This window comes from Oryza glaberrima, chromosome 11 (assembly GCF_000147395.1).
Source record: "Oryza glaberrima chromosome 11, OglaRS2, whole genome shotgun sequence".
Taxonomy (NCBI): Eukaryota; Viridiplantae; Streptophyta; class Magnoliopsida; order Poales; family Poaceae; genus Oryza; species Oryza glaberrima.
The window spans coordinates 14,321,705-14,333,934 of record NC_068336.1 but is presented as its reverse complement, the minus strand read 5'-3'; the positions used below and the strand labels follow the sequence as shown (position 1 = coordinate 14,333,934).

At 50.1% G+C, this 12,230-nt stretch overlaps 1 non-coding gene across 1 annotated transcript; it reads left to right on the top strand.

Moving 5' to 3' along the window:
• Positions 1–278: 278 nt before the first annotated feature.
• LOC127756091 (small nucleolar RNA R71) lies at positions 279–385 on the top strand. The gene has a single exon (XR_008013133.1). It is a non-coding gene; the product is annotated as a small nucleolar RNA R71 (small nucleolar RNA).
• The last annotated feature ends 11,845 nt before the right edge of the window (positions 386–12,230 follow it).

Here is a 12,230-nt window from a genome sequence, read left to right as displayed (position 1 = left end):
CGAGTCCAAGGCCTTGACGGTGCCTTGTGGTCTTTTCTCGTGGTCGTCCAATCGCTTCATGAGGAGGTCTAGCTTGGCAGCAAGCAGTTCCGTCTCCTTGACGGTGTGCATGCCTCGCTGACGGGTCTGGATTCGTTCCTCGCTCCAACCCATATTGGAGACCATCTTCTCCATGAACCGTTTTAGAGAAGAACACTCCTCTAGCTGCCGCGTCTAGGTGATCGCGGGACGTGGGCGTGAGTCCATTGTAAAAGTTCTGCAGGATTAGCGAGTCATCCATCCCATGATGATGACAGGCGGCCACATATTCCTGCAGACGTTCCCATGCTTCAGGAATAGACTCGTCCCTTGTCTGCTGGAAACTGGAAATCCTTCCACGAAGGGCATTGGTTTTGCCCATCGGGAAGAATTTCGAGAGGAATGCCGTAGAACATTTGACCCAGGTATTGACAGCAGCACGGTTGGCATAGAACCACTGCTTCGCTCTCCCGAGAAGCGAGAACGGAAACAGCCTTAGCCTGACGGCGTCGGGACTGACGCCCTTGATGGTGTACGTGCTACAGATCTCCAGGAACTGTTGCAGATGAGCATTGGCATCCTCATTAGGCTTGCCATAGAACAGGCTAGCCTGTGCCATAGTGATGAGGCTGGACTTCAAGTCGAAATCCACGACTCCCATGTTGATTTGCGGCCCAATGGCCACATTGTCAGCAGAGGGAGCAGCGAATTCGCAAAGAGTCTTGTTAGCCATAGTCTTGAAGGTCGGTGGCGCTGGTATGGCTAGTTTCTCTGACGGTAGAGTTTTCTATGGAGCAGCGACTCGCGGCCTAATGCTCCGGAAGAAAGCTACTGGATTTTCTTTGAAGTTTTCCGGCAAGTTGAAACCAGTCATGCACTACCCTGTTTTCACAACAAAAGTTAAAACAACCAAGGTTAGCCTGCAAAGGAAAATGATTATACAGAGGTAAACATAAAATATTAGTTCAGGTAATCTCTACTATGAATCTTCCCTGGCAACGGCGCCAGAAATGTCCGTTGGTATTTCTTAACGACATTACTAGAAATATAATTCCCAGTAGTGGCGCAGAAATACTCCTGGTATATTATGGTTACAGAGTTCATCCGCAAGCGCACGGATATAACATTCTAACATTTCACCCGAGAGTATTCCAAGGGTATCGTATTTATTTTATCCCGTGGGAAGATCATGTAGAGATAACTTGACTAATAAATTATATATTACTTGTGATAATCATATTCTAAGCAAGGGTTAAGATAATCCAAGAGTAGAGTGACACACAAGCACTAACTACTCATTCTCATGATATATTATCTAAGCTAAGTGGAAAGAAAAGAAGAAAAAAATCTATTCCTATACTTCTAATATACATAGTATACATACATTCTAATTAACCGACATACAAGCTAATAACCTCTATCCGATGCCCTCCTGGTACTTCAGGAAGCCACCCATGACTACTGAGCTCCTTACGACAGCCCGTCATGACCATAGAATCGGGGCTAAATACGGAGGAATACCCTCCCCAGGAAATTAACTTAGGATTATATACAGGCGCGGAGGAATACCTGTACTGAGCTATCACCTTCAGCGGCCCACCTCTCATCCGCAGCATATAACCCCAAATAATGATATCCCGTAATCTAGACACTACGCCTAAACTACCAGATACTACTCTAATATCATCGTCATGACATAGAGTAATTGCATAAGCAAACATTATACCCGCACCAAAGCATCTCCCAGATAAGCTAGCCGTATATCCAGTATAACAAGAACATAATGTAAAGTAGATATTCATATACTTGGAAAGTATTTCAATACCATAAATGTATATAGATAAGTATTCTAATAAAAGTACAAAGCTTACAAAAGAGGAAAGGAAAGCTACTAGAGCCATACCTGAACTCTTCCGAAGGCTTCCGTACTCCTGATTTCTACTCTATTCCTATTCCACCAGCTAGATACTACCAACTAAACTTGAGAGAAATGAGCGAGCTCTTGCTTGAGGTGTGTGAGTGAAGTGAGAAGGTGAAGTCCTTATATAGAGGTAGTTATGACGGTTGTGGAAGGGGAATTGTCCGAAGTGCCCTCCAACCGTCAATGGGATGCAATCTTGGACGTCCACGCCGAACCCTGCATCCAACGGTGCCAGGATGGGTTCGGCCAAACCATGGGCTGGGCCATCCCAGCCCATCTTCGGCTGGCGGCCTCCTCTATTGCTTTACTTTGTAGACTTGTGAGTTTTGGCCCAATTCATCGTGTCAATTCTGAGTTCTTGGCCCATTCATACATAAGTCTGATTCTCGTCATCGTCCGATTGATTTATCGTTTGAGTTGATGTCGATTCTCCTCCACTTTATGGTTATTCTCTGCAAAAGGTTAGTAAACCTAATACTAGTGGAATATTATTATTCTAACATGTTTATGCATTGCAAGCATTACTAGTTCTCCTCTTTTTTGGAAATATTGACGGTCGAAACTGATCGATAACGACCGTCAACACTCGCTGCTGAGCATGGACCTCGCTTCTCGCAGCCTGCTCTGCGGAGCTTGGCTGCTCGTCGTTGTCGTAGTCACTGCATCCATCGCTCTCGCTGATACTCTTGCTCTACCGCTCCTCTAGCCGCACCGCTCCCTGTCTTCATCGTCATGGGGATGGTTTGCTGCTGCTGCTCGCCTTGTTGCGTCGTGGCGGCTAGATCCGACGGAAGCGCCGGAGTAGTTGGTTGCAAAAGGGGTTATTGCTGACAGCGGCGACATGGAGGAACAAATGGGGGGCGACATTGGCGACGACAAGGCAAGGGCGACGGTGAGCTTCCGGATCTAGAATCCTCTCTCATTCTTCTCCATCCTCCCGCTATTCTCCTTCTTCCCGAATCTGGCTGAGGCCAAGTCCGGCGATGAGCAGTGCAGTAGCAACAAACCCATGCCTTTTCGTTTTGGGGGAGAAATGAGAAAGGGACAGGATGGTGACCACTGACCCCTTCGCACCTCTTGCACGCGCGGGTGCAACGCGTGCACACGCGGGTGCAGTGTTGCTGCACGCGTTGGGCCAGGACAAGCAGCGAAGCTCGATTCGGCCATTCCTGCTCAGCCTGGCTGAGGGGGCTCTTTTGCATCTGCTCGGCCTGGCTCTAGCACATCTGCAGGCAACCAAACAGGCTGCAAGTTGCATCCGGAGATACGAACCAGGCTGATACAGCCAACCAAACGCGCCCTTAGTGCATAAACCTCGGATTATCCCATCCAGATATCTTCCCATACTTCTTCCCCTATTCCATTGATCAATCATGCCTTTTGGTTCACCTGAAAATCATGAAATTTTCAAAGTTATTGGAAATAATCAACATTTTTTATGCAAATGTATAAACCATATTCACTACAACAAAGTGCCAATACCAATACATGCATTCTCCAGATTTGATAATTGAGTTGATGCTTTGTGGACCACTGCAGTTCTATCCATACCAATGCGCTACAACACTTGTTCTAGAAGAGTATCCATTAAGGGTGGTCCCATGCATATTTAATAATATTTTTTTGTTATTAAAATTGCTTATCTGATAATACATGATAGTATCTACTCATGTTCAGACACAATGGCCCAATACACGCATGCAATCTATGATATTTAAAAATATATATAGTTATATCATCCAGTCTACAGAACAGTCAAGATTATTGGAATTATAGTTACTACTGGTGAACTTACATTTCAATATAATTATATAAAATATTGCTACCAGAATACAAATTATGCCTTCTTCTACACTGATATATTTATTAAGACCAGTGAGTCCTCCTACAGGCTTCCAGGCTATATTCAACTCATCTAACTATGGGTTGCCTTCTAGCTTATTTTGATATATTAGTTGTGTTTAAACTTGAATAAAAAAATATTTATTTAGATGCAAAAGTAAGGGTAACTTGGGTAAAAATAATACGATGTTCAGATGTAAATGTTGTCAATAAAGCAAGTGTTGGCGGTTATTAAAATGCCGATTCTATACCACCAACATCTGCATAAAGTCCAGATAATAAAACATCCAACATAGTGATAGTTGTTAAATCTCACATACTCCACGAGTGTTGGTGTATATTTGTATGAAGATGATAAACCTAGAAGTTTGGAGGAAAATCAGACTAAAGTGAAGAAGGAAATATATCCATACAAGCATGGGCTTTGAACTTTATCAAAATACTGGAGAATCAGCCCAAAACTCCTAGAAATGGATGAAGTAGGACTAGGGGAGGAGATGGGCCAAAGGCCAAGCCAGCAGGGCCAGTCCAGGTTCGGCCGAACCCTGACCACCACCGTTGATACTGGGATTTGGTAGGGACGGTCCAGATGCACTCCTGATGGCAGTTGCATGGCATTTCGGACAATTCCCCTTGTCATAACCGTTGTACCTGTCCTATAAATAGACTTCACTTTCTTCACTTTTACACACACACTTCAAAGCTTGAGCTGAATTATAAGAGGCTCTATTGTACTCCCTCCATTTCACAATGTAAGACTTTCTAGTATTGCCCACATTCATATAGATGCTAATGAATCTAGACATTATTATATATATGGATTCATTAGCATCGATATGAATATAGACAATGCTAGAAATTAAAGTCCTACATTGTGAAACGGAGGAAGTACTATTTGTATACTAGAATTAGGATGAGAGTAGAGTAGAAGAAGTCAGAGGAATTCCGGAGTTGTCGGTAATCTTCTCTCATTTCTTTTATTTCTTTTATCTTCCCGAGTAATTTAGATTTATCTTGTGAGAATTATCTATTGGCTAGTTCCTAACTAGCATACGAGATTATTGTTCGCTATAATCAACTAAAATATAGTGATTGCTTTGGTGAGTTATAAACACTAAAATAGATATTAATTTCTTAGACGTGGTGTTTAGGTAATTGTTATCCAGTAATTGCTGTGTATCCCACAGTACGTTTGAGGTAGGTGTAGAGGTGGTGACAGTCCTCGAGATCGGTTAAGTCCTCCCTGTCCGGGTACGTAGTAGAGCGACATCTGGGAAGAGCGGGTTGCCAATGCCTGAAGTATTGCGTTAGGATTAAACTTAAGCTTGCCCTACACACAATTTCTCACTAGTAAATCCTCTCTGTCCTAGCTTATCCTTTGCTTGGTGTCCTTGGATGAATCGGAGGGAGATCTGATCACACACGTTTCCTTCGATTCGATACCCTTGGAATACTCCGTAGGGGAAGTGCTACATCGGTATATCCGTGCGCTTGCGGATCTTATCTTTGACCGTAAGAATAACCAACGCATTTCTGGCGCCGTTGCCGGGGAACGGTTGTTGATAATTTCTGAACCCAGTTCATCCTTGTATCTCTTTTCATTTTTTATTCTACCTTCACCCCTGCTGCCAAGAGAAGTATTCCTTTTAAATTCTTCTCGACCATGGAGCAACCTCTCTATGAGCTGTCTACTCCTAAGGGCGAATTCTATGAGCCACCTCCTTCATCGGAGCCAATTTATACAACTGGCTATGAAATTCGCCCCGAACTAATTAGTATGGTTAGGAAGAATCCTTCTTCTGGTCTTGATCTAGAAAACCCCTGCCATCATCTGCGGGACTTTGAGCAAGTCTACTCATGACTTAACATTCGTGGCATGAAGCAAGAAACTGTACGATGGAAATTGTTTCCGTTCTCCCTTCAAGAGAGAGCGAAGCAATGGTACACATCTACCGTAGGATGTGTAAACGGTAGTTGGGAAAAGCCGCGAGACAAATTCTGTCTTGCCTTCTTCCTAGTTACTCGTATTACTGCCCTTCAAGTATAAATCCTCAGTTTCCAGCAGATCAATAACGAATCAGTCGTTGCAGCTTGGTCCAGATTCACTAATTTAGTGCATTCAGGACAAACCTTGTCCTTATCCGAGTATGTGCATCTGCAACATTTTCATACGGGTCTGGATAAGGAGTCTGCATTCTATCTGGACATAACCGCCGGAGGATCATTCGTGCAAAAAACAACGTCAGAAGGAAAAGTAATTCTAGACCGCATTCTAGAAAATAATTCCTTCATGACGCAATGCGATGAACCCCAGCTGGAGGCATCTGTATCCAAGATAAAGGAGCCTTCAACCATCGAGTCACAATCTGAAACTTCCACTTCGACCAACTCGATTGATGAAAAAGTTACCGAGACACCATAAGTTGAGAATGAAGAAATTCAGACTCTGGATCGTGCCACAATTCTGTTCAGGGATGGTTTTGACAAAGACTACGCCAATACCCTGAACTATTTCAGTAAAAAGAAACCAATCGTCCCCTTGCCACCTTGCAATCCTATGGAACTTTGGTTCCTAAGGGAAACCGTTTGGGAGCTAAGGGAAACCGTTTGGGAGCTGACATCCATAATTGTAACGCCCCGATTTTCGTTTGGGATTAAAAATCATTTCATAATACATTTCCTAGAAATTAAATAAAAATTTAAGCTATTTATTCAAGTGAATTAATGGGAGAATTAAAATTCTCCCTTAATAATCATTGGCCGAGAATATTTTGTAATATTCTCTGTGCCCTAAAATACTCTCCGGATTTTTCCGTGAATTTTCGGAGCTCAAGAAATAATTTTAAAGTCACAAAGTTCATTAAACTAATTTAAATAAAAAGAAAACAAATTAAAATCATCCTTCCTCTCTTTGGGCCCCTTTCGGCCCAATCCCTTCTTTCCCTTCCTCGGCCCGCTTGCCCCTGTCCCCTTCCCCTCCTTCCCCCTCTCGGACCGTCGGCCCAGCTCGCTCCTGTTTTCCCCTCCCTCTCTCTCTCCGACAGGTGGGACCCGAGGCCCCACCTGTCATCCCCTTCCTCCGGCTCCAACCGCCACCATGGCCGCCCGAGCCACCCCACGATGCCGCTGTTTCCGCCCTCCTCCTCCACCCCACGCGCGTGCTCGCCGGCCGTGGGACCCCGCCGCCCGACGTCCTCATCATCCCCCACCTCTCCCCTCCAAAACCGCCGCCCACACCCCACGCTGCCGGCGGTTGCCGTCCACGCTGCCGGCGGTTGCCGCCCTGACTCCGCCTCTCCCGGGCTCGGTCCGACCTCTCCTCCCCTATAAAAACACTCCCCGCCCTTCCTTCTCTCATTTCCCCCAACTGCCGAGCTTCCCCGCGCCCGACATTGCGCTCACGACGCGAGTCCGAGCTCCGCCGCTCATCGCCGTGCTCCGGCCGCCCCTTGCAGCCAGTCCTGGCCACCTCACGTCGCGCCTCTGCCTCCACCGCGTTCGCCGCACCGCGTGGAACCTCGGCCGCCACTCCTTTTTCCCCCTTCCACCCCGAAACACCGTTCCCACCGTGCACCCGAGCCGCCACCACCTTAAACCGCCTCAAGCCGCTCACTGTCGTCGCCTCAGCCGTCGCCACACTGCGCCGCCACCACCAATAGCTTCGCTGCGTCGTGCCGCACCCCGTCCACCGCTCCCCTTCCCTAATCCATTGCCGAAACGCCGCCGCCACATTCACCATCTCTCTCCGCCACCGTCGCCAACTCTAGCCGCTTCCCGCCGGCGAGCACCGCTTTGCCCGGCTGCGCCACTGCCTCCTCCATATTCGCCGCGCCACACCGCACCTCGGCCGCCGCTTTTCATGGCCGGTATCCCATTGGAACACGGTATTCACGCCGCTGGGACCCTCCTCACCCCCTCCTAACCTCTCCCTCATTCTCCCCAGGTCCTTCCGGCCGCCGTCAGCCGGTTCGCGCTCACGGAACGCCGCCGGGCCGCCGTTCCGCCTTTGTCCCGAGGAGCACCGCTGCTGAGCTCCCCACCTTCTGCCGCGTCTCGTCGCCGCGTCCTCGGTGACCACCGCTCTCCCTTCCGCCGTTTCCCGTGCCGCCGCTCGCCGTCGATGGCCGCTGGCCATGCGCCGCCGCCTCTCAGCCGTCCAGCTGTGAGCCGCCGCTGCCCCTTTGGCCATGCACCACCACCGTGGACTCGGTCCACGGTGGAGCAACTCCTTTGACCCGCTGATGAGTGGGCCCCGCGCTTTATGGACGTGGTCCGCACCCGTCCTCTTGCTGACGTCAGCAACCCCTTTTCCTTTGGAAAAATAATTAATAATTGCGTCATAAATAGTATTTAATTATAGAAATTCATTTAAATGGCTCAAAACTTCTAAAATTCATATCTAATTCATATGAACTCCAAATTGGGCCATTCAACCTGCAAAATTCATCTAAAATTGAGCTCTACATGTTTGTTTACTTTTGATGTACTGTTTGCTTGGTCTTTATTAGATTTTTTCCTTGTTTGGCGTGCCAGCGTGTAGAATCCGTCGTTTCGGAAGTCCGTGGTAGCGAGGAAAAGAGTTCGGAAGATTGTTTGAAGAAGCAAGGCAAGTCACACATTCCCGTTGAGCATTTTGTTCCTACTTTACATGTTTTTACCATTTGCAAATAAATATGCATCGTTTGCTAATTACATGGGAATAGGGTTTCCCTATCTGCTCGCTTGTGCCATGTTTACTTCATATTTGTTCTTTTTCAACCGTGGGTGATAATTTGACTAGCTTGTGTCACTTGTGTTGATCTAGCTAGAACTTTATGCTTAGTGTCACACCCCGAACTAGTCCCGAGCGGAACTAGCCCGTGACGCTCCAAATTGACCTGTTAATCGATACCAGTCCCAGGAAACAGTGCTGGTATCACAGGAAGACAGATTATCACAGCAACAGAGGTCTCTTTATTATAGAGTAGGAGTACAGTCATGTTGGGCTGCGGACAGATCCCAAGCTCACAACTGCATTACAAAAGGGAAGCGGAAGCCAAGACTTAGACCAAACATCACAGGCGCGACTTGGGAACTAGGCCGAAACCCTAAAACTCATCGTAGCCGGCTTGCTCCTGGAAGAACTCCTCGTCAGCGGGATCCGCTTCATCTTCTTCAGCAACTGGGGGAGGGTTATTTATATAGAGCAAGGGTGAGTACGAGAGTACTCAGCAAGCCATGGGAAATAAGTGTTTAATGCAGGCTTCAAGGAAAGGCTGTTGTTTTTGCAATAGATTTTATTTGAACTCTTTTCTGAAACAACTAAGTGAGTGCTTCTCAAACGACACGGATGAGATAGTGCGTCTCGTCCGGTCGGAGTTTGTGCAATGTATCAGTCTTTTGAATTGATCAAGGTTGGCACTCGGCCAACAACTTTCAAACGGCCACCCGGGCCTGGCTGATCCCATCAGCCGCAGATTTTCCAAACATCAATCCCAAACCACATCAGCAAATTTCACAAAGCAGTAGTCAAACAAAACTACGCTAGGAATCACCTCACATCCGCCCATGACCGTGGGCACGGCTGTTTGAACAGTTTAATAACCTCTGCAGAGGGGGTACACTTTACCCACACGACATTACTAACTCGGATCATCCAGCCCGTGCAGAACGGCCACGACTAGAGACCTTAAGGCTTTCATGACAAGGCATTTCGAAAGCCGACACAGGTTCACCATATGCCAACGAGAGGGGTCCTAGACCAACACCAGATTAGGTCCCAGACCATACTATGCCAGGAAACCCGGGGGTCCTCCCCGACACCACCCTGTTGAATCCACATGTCTCTTAGCATCATGGTTCCCCCGATTAGCTAGTTACTCAGCCAGGGGTGTCTCATTCCACCCATGTGGTCGTACTTGTCTTATGTTCGGATGAAATTCCAAGGAAGCGGTCCTTAAGTGCAAGAGCGGGAAACCGTACACCCGGTACGTTGTCCGGTCCGCGATTTTGAAAATTCATTTAGGTTCGCAAGCATCGACCTAGGTGTCGGGTTTTCCAAGTCCTTTGTAAAACCCAAGTTTTACCCAAGATGTTTCTCAGATTTTAAGTTTGAAGGCGACCGTCGATGCCCGTGCAGAGTGCACGATTACCGAGGCGCAACTAGCTGGTTTCAAGGGAATATGGTATAACAATTACAATGGAAGGGTCAAATGCAACAAGTTAGGTAGGTCCGCCAATCTGCCTTGCAGACGGGACAAGCAGATTAAGTGCAATCCTATCAATGCATAATATTTTTCAAGCAACATAATTAAGTTCAAATATAGGCTCAAGATGTTCAAAGGTGGCTTGCCTTGCTCGAGATCTTGAGCTTGATCCTCGAAATCCTCGCACTGCGGGTCTTCGGGCTCCGAAACTACACGCGAAACGGGGCAACTCAACAAACGGCGAAAATAAAGCCCTATTATTGACCTCTAAGCGTGCCATTAGATAGATCTCGAGATTTGAGGAATTTTGGAAGTTGAACGAGTCAAACGGACTTACGGTTGGGAAGATATTGAATTTCTAAGATTATTGGATTTTTGGTCTAAAGGAAAAGGATTTATTTAAATCCTTTTTGAAAAAGAAAAGAAAAGAAAAGAAGGAGGGAGGGAAATTAGACTTCCCTCGGGCGGCTAGGGCGCGGCCCGAGAGAAAGGGGCGGCTCGGCCGAGCTTAATGGGCCGGCCGGCCCAAGAAGGCGGCCCAAGGCGCCGCGCGCGGGCGGGGAGGGGAGAGAGAGAGCCGGTGGGCCGGGTCCATCCCGCGTGGTCCCGGGTGGGACCCGCTTGTCGGCGACTCGGCTCACCGTGAGCGAGGTGCACGCGGGGCGTGCTAGGGTTTGGGGAGGGGAGGCGCGGCGCATGCGCGCGGCTCGCGGAGGACGCGGTGCGGCGGGCCCACGCGCAGTCTCACGGCTCGCGGTGGACCGCGCGCACGGGGAGGGTGGAACGGAGGGAGTGGTCGACCGGGGTCGGCCGATCCGGTCGTGGCCGAGGTGGCGCCAACGTGGTGCCTACGTGGCAGCCACGCGGGCCGGCTGGAGGAAGACAAAGGCGTCGGCCTGAACGGACGGCGGACGACGGTGGCAGGCGGCGGAGCGAACCACGGCGATACAGGCGAAAGCGAGCACACCGGGAAGTTGCACGGGACGAGGGGTGACGAGCCAACGGCTCGGATTCGCCGGGGGATGCTCGACGGCGGCGGATTGCGGCGGCGGCAACCGGCGGCGGGAGAAGGGGAAACGGCGACGAGGTCACGAGGGGCCGAGTCCCGGCGGTGAGAGCATCTACGCAGCTACGGGAATCCGTTGCTAGCGTTGGATTGGGCGGAGCTACGCCGAGCGAGGCCGGCGACGAGCGGGCGCTACGGAGCACGGGCGGCGACGGCGGTGAGCACACAGCGAGCGGCGACAACGGTCGGGGCGGCGCCAGCTAGCTACGGGGAGGCTACTCGTGCTACTACCCGAGTCTAAGGGGGGGAGATGGAACGAGGAGGGAGAACGGAGGGAGGCACTACGGCGACGAGGTGGGGCGCTGTGACGAGAGGCCGACGGCACGGGAGTGATCTCTCCGGCCTCGGGCCGGGGAAGAGGAAGAAGACGGGCGCCCGGAGTCCCCTTCCACGTCCTAGCGCGCACCGGCTCCTCCGGCACACGCGACGGCGGCGGTCGGTGAGAGGGACGGCAATGGCGTGGGTGAAAAACGGGGAAGATTGGGAGGGGGAAAAGGAAGGGAGGCGCTTGGGTTTATAGGGCGGCGATGTCGGTTTGGAAACCGACCTTGGGCGGTCAAGGCGCAAGCTAGCGCTCGGCGTTCGCGGCCAAAACGGCGACAGAGGCGGATGACGCCGGTGGGGAAGAGAAAAGGGGAAAAGGAGGAGGGGAAAGGGGCTTGCCCCTTTGCCACTTTGGGAAAAGGAGGAGGGAGAGAGGGTGATACGGCAGAGGGAGAAGGAGCTCAGCCTCCGTCCCTTGGAGGCACGCGCGGGGAGAGGCGGGGCCGAGTCGATGACGATGGCGATGACGGCGGACCGGTTTGGAGTGAAGCGGCGACACGGGCGGCAGACGCGGGGTAGGCGCGCAGGCGCTGACGGCAGCGGCGACTGGCCGGTCGGCCACCACGGCGCGCGCGCGCGGGAAGCAACGGCGCGCGGCGACGATTTGGCGGCGTCGGCGGGAACGGCAGCGGGAATGGAGAGGGAGGGCTCGGTGCGGCTCACGGGCAGAGCGGGGAGAGAGAGAGAGAGAAATAGAGAGAGAGAGAGAAAGAGAGATGGGGAGGGGGGAGAGATGGGCCGAGAGGGATTCGGCCCATCGAACCCGAGGGAGGCAAAATAGACTTTTGCGAAGGGATTGATTTGGGAAGGATTTGGATTCAGGATTGAACTTGACGATAGATCGGGGATTTGAGATCTGAGATGGCACAGACGC